Source organism: Octopus bimaculoides, chromosome 7 (assembly GCF_001194135.2).
Source record: "Octopus bimaculoides isolate UCB-OBI-ISO-001 chromosome 7, ASM119413v2, whole genome shotgun sequence".
Taxonomy (NCBI): Eukaryota; Metazoa; Mollusca; class Cephalopoda; order Octopoda; family Octopodidae; genus Octopus; species Octopus bimaculoides.
Genome location: NC_068987.1, coordinates 10,862,020 through 10,867,068, shown reverse-complemented (window position 1 = coordinate 10,867,068; position 5,049 = coordinate 10,862,020). Strand labels below are relative to the sequence as shown.

At 37.8% G+C, this 5,049-nt stretch overlaps 1 protein-coding gene across 2 annotated transcripts in view; it reads right to left on the bottom strand.

Moving 5' to 3' along the window:
* Positions 1 to 5,049, bottom strand: part of LOC106882391 (trithorax group protein osa) — a 656,478-nt gene that overhangs the window by 644,089 nt on the left and 7,340 nt on the right. Inside the window, exon 1 of one of the 2 annotated variants that reach the window (XM_052969219.1) lies at positions 3,744 to 3,853. The exons of the other annotated variant lie outside the window; for it this stretch is intronic. The gene's annotated coding sequence lies outside the window, so the exon portion shown is untranslated. Of the gene's footprint in view, positions 1 to 3,743; positions 3,854 to 5,049 lie in introns of those variants that run through there. 2 annotated transcript variants of the gene reach the window in all.

Sequence of the window (5,049 nt, the reverse complement as noted above, 5' to 3'; positions counted from 1 at the left end):
ATATATCTACACACACATGTATGTATATGCATACACATACATACATACACATACATACATACATATATATATATATATGCACACACATCTATATATATATATATATATAACTGTATTTGTGAGTGTTTATATAAACATACATGTGTGTGCATATGTAGGCAAACACAGGTGTACATAAATGTATATGTGCTATTACATGCGGCCATACTGGAGCACTGCCTTAGGGCTGAAACGTATAAAAGAATATATCATGTATATTATATTTTTTTCCATCGATATGATTTTATATATAGGTAGAGAAATATCATTATATTCGTTTTGTAAATATAATATACAATAACATTTGTACGAGTGTGTAAGCACCACACTATTTCAAGGGCGAAATTTGTGACTAAACAGTCATTACTCGATGGAATTTGGGGTTAACCCCTCGTAACTTTTTTTATCTTTTAGAATTCTCAGAAAATTTTTGCGAATTTGTGTGAATACCCACACGGGTATTCATACGATAATGCTTAGAAATATTGTTTTTGTGTGTGTGTGATTTAAGGGCGTTAATTCCCAAAATCAAACAATGAAGGGTTATATAGTGTACTTAAGCCAGAAGTCCGCTCATTATTTATCTTGCCACAGGGCCACAAATTTCGGGACTTATTTTATCGACCCCAAAAAGACGAAAAGCCAAGTCGATCTTGGCAGAATTGGAATTCAGAATGTAAAAAAACGTTAACGATTCTTCAATTCCAGTTTGCCGCCTTAAGTCGCTATTACTCTTAAATATTACTTCGATTTCACCTGTACTTTTCAAGTCCTTTATTTACTGTATATCAATAACAAAAATCTATTAAAGTACATACACACACACACACACACACGCAAGCAAGCACATACGTACATTCAGAATATAGCTGGCGTACATACCGCACACTGGCATCGTATTAATGTTTAATAAACCTTGTCGACAACAGTGAAATGCCATTATGTTGGTAGTTAATACAAATACAAAATGAATGAGATTTCAATTAATTCGTGGGGTTTTTTAATTTTTTTAATCGTCAGAATATAAAACGATAGAGTGAAATTGCTATAAGCCGGAATCGAAACCGCGTCGTAGTTTATGCTAGCAGGGTCTTGCTTGCTCTGCGCTGTGCTTTGGCGGCAGGAATTCGTTAAGTCGTAAAAATAAAATGAATGATTTTTACAATGGTGTGAAATCATGTATTAACATTTTTGTTCAGGCGTGGCTAGTTTGTTTCCCAACCACATGGATGTTTCAGGTTCGGTCCCACAGTTTGGCACCTGGGCCAGCGCCTTCTACTATTATAGTCTCGGACCGACCAAAACTTTGTGAATGGATTGTTAGAGGGAAACTAAAAGAAGCTCTTCGTATGTGTATATGTATGTATGTATGTATGTGTGTATGTATGTATGTGTGTATGTATGTATGTATGTATGTATGTATGTATGTGCGCGCGTGTTTGTCACTCACCACGACTTGACGACGTGGTGTTGGTTTGTTTACGTTCCCGCAGCTTAGCGATTCGGCGAAAGAAAACGATAGCATGGCTGTGTGGTTAATATTTAAAATTGTAAATATTTAATCGATACAGCTACTTCACCCCTTTTATGTTTGTCTAGCCTTGATCGTCCCCTCTTTGTAATGCCTTTATGGCAAATATTCATGAAATAAAGTAGCTTGCTTACTAACCACATGGTTCCGGGTTCAGTCCCACTACGTGGCACTTTGGGCAAGTGTCTTCTACTTTAGCCTCGGGCCGACCAAAGCCTTGTGAGTGCATTTGGTAGACGGAAACTGAAAAAAACCCGTCGTATATATGTGTGTGTGTGTGTGTGTGTGTGTGTGTGTGTGAGTGTGTTTGTCCCCCCAACATCGCTTGACAACCGATGCTGGTGTGTTTACGTTCCTGTAACTTCGGCAAAAGAGAACCGATAGAATAAGTACTAGGCTTACAAAGAATAAGTCCTGGGGTCGATTTGCTTGACTAAAGGTGGTGCTCCAGCATGGCCACAGTCAAATGACTGAAACAAGTAAAAGAGTACTGTTATGGAATAGGTCGGCAAAACTCTTCAAGGAATAACCCCAGTTGAAAAGGTAGGAGAATCGAAGAAATTAAGTAAATTAATTATTAAAAGCAACAAAGATAAAGTTCAGGAATTGCAGAGTGAGAAGCATGAAAGAAAGTTATTCTAGAAAAGAAGAAAATCTAGGCAAAGAGGTTAAGTGGACCAGAAATAAAATAAATAAAAACGAATGACAAAGAGAGAGAGAGTGACAGACAGAAAGAGGGGAAGGAAGAGGAGTAAAAATTAAGGTGATGAGATTAGGATGAGACCCCAGAGTTGTATTGTTATAGTGGAAGCGAAGACAGAGAAATATGATAATAACAGAAGTAGTCATGGATGTTGTGGGCCAACAGTATGAGAGAGCGAGATTCAACCATCAATAATATCATTCCAGCTTCCCGACCCTTTCCTTAGCAGCAGCGGCAGCGGCTAGCGCCGTCATCAACACCACCACCACCACCATCAGCAGCAGCATCGTCGCTATTATCATCAATATCGTTACGGCTGTTGTGACCAAAATATCTCCGATGATAAGAGAGGAAGAGAATGAGAGAGAGAGAGAGAGATGATGCTGAGAGAAAGTGGAAGGCGACAAGCTGGTGAGCGTGCTGTAGGAACAAAAATCTGCAGGCAATCATAGCGGGATGGATATGTGGTGGGGGTTGCTTGTACGCCATCACAGTGCGGCGGCAAGTGCTCAGCGAACCGAGTCCGCGACCCGCTTTCAATTCCCAGTCGGCACAGCTTCCTATATATATACACACACACATACACACACATATATATATATATATATATATATATATATATATATATATATATATATATATATATATAATAACCGCGCTATTTCATCTGGAAAGTAACAACTTCAAATTTTAAGCTGTCGCTAATTATATATCTCAACACATACACACACACAGATTCTGTTGCGATTGTATACAAAATACAACGATCGGTGAAAATATATCCACTGGAAACAAGTAGAAACATCTTTATTTATCAGGCTCAATGAAGTGGGAAAACAATTTAATTTTGTCCATCTAATTACCCTGGGTGGTGAGGTGGAGTCGAACCGCGCCAGTCGATTTGTGTTGAGTTGTTTGCTCTCTCCCTCAAGCGGGTTGGAGTGTTTCTAAATACAAGCAGTAGTCATGTAATAACAGAGTAATTATATCGGCCATATCTCTCCCTCCCACTGGAAATTTGTGACCATGTGCTGAAGTGAGAAGTCGTTAATTGTTATGGTCAGTATTAAGGGAAGCAGAGACCAAACTCGCCTCTCATAAATTACTCGATATCATTAACAGCAAAACTGCTCTGATCTAAATACAATATGTTTCTTCATAGTCGATCTGCTAATTAAGAGAAAGAGAATGGATTGAAGAAAGCAGTGTTTTCAGATCTTAGTAACAGGAAGTATTAAAATAAACTTCTTTCGCTCTCCTGCACACACACATACACAACCACACACACGCACTTGGCAGCGCGCGTGTGTGTCAGAATTAACTTTATTTCTGCGATCGTCGTACACAAAATAAGAGTTTCTTTCAGAAAATGTCCAGGAAAGGAAGTAATGATATTTTGGCTGGTAGGAAGAGAAGAAAACCCGTGGAGTGGGATGGCTAAATAAATGATTTTCAGAAGATAGTACTTACCAGCACCGCGATAGAACCGTGATGAGAGTATGTATACAAAGTTAAGCAGTGTGTGTGTGTCAGGAAGCAGCGAATCTAACCAGAACCATTCCTAATCGTATTTCAATGACGGGAGTTGCCTGGTTAGGCCAAGAGAGAGAGAGAGAGATTCTGTGTATGTGTGTGTGTGTGTGTAGAGGGCTTGTAAGGAGGTGGGAAAATTTGTAAGTAGCTGAAGCAGGTTCCAGTCCAGCAAAGACCTAATTATTTTCAAGCCTTGCACTGACTGGGAAAAAATCAAATCAAAACAAATAGATTAATGTCAACTACGGAGTGGAAAATGATCAAAGTAATTAACAACACCTAGCTAATATGTTATACTGACCAGAAACTTTACAACATGGATAAGATTTACAGCAAATATCAACAGTAGAGAGAGACAGACAGACAGGAACGTGCGAGAAGATTGTTTATAAATCGAGAATAACGGTAAAATAATAATTGTAATAAATTCTTGGAATTAATAATTTCCGATACTGTGTTCCAAATTGATCATTCTTGAACTGATTGAAAATTTATAGGGGTGTTCTGTCTCTAAAAAGAAGGGTGGCAAACTTGAATAGCATCAAAATAGAAATCGGAAAAAAAAAGGGGTGTCCACAGTGCTTCATTTATTTGTCTTAGTTCTGTGGTAGAATAAAAACTTAACTTAGGGAGCTTGATAAAAAAAAATCAACATAAAAAGATTAATAACTATACCAGTAATGAAGAAAAAACTTGTGATGTTCGTCTCTCCCAGCAAAGAAATAAACTAAATAAATCGAGACACCAAACTGAAATCGAAACTGTTTTATTATGTTCCGTAATAGTACAACTATTTTTCTTACAGATTATAAAAAGCTTTGAGTTTTAAGAGATTCGCTGATAGAAAAATCTCGAGGTTTATGCGTCAGGTGTTTCAGTGAGTGAGGTAAAGAAGATCCTTTCGATCGAAACTCGAAACAGTATTTTGCCGAAATTGTTCACCGGTTCTTTCCTTCCTTTACATCAACACCACAGGGTTTAACACTGTGCATTCTGAGTTCAAATATGAAAAACTATGCTATAGCTAATATTACTAATTATTGAGCTGGCAGAATCGTTAGCACGCCGGGTAAAGTACCTGGCGGCATTTTATCCGCTTTTTACGATCCGAGTTCAAATTCCGCAGAAGCCGACTTCGCTTTTCATCAACAAAATGAATAATAGGGGGTCGATGTAATCGACTTACATCATCCCCACCCCACAAATGTGATACCAATATTATTATTATTATTTTTTTTTTTTA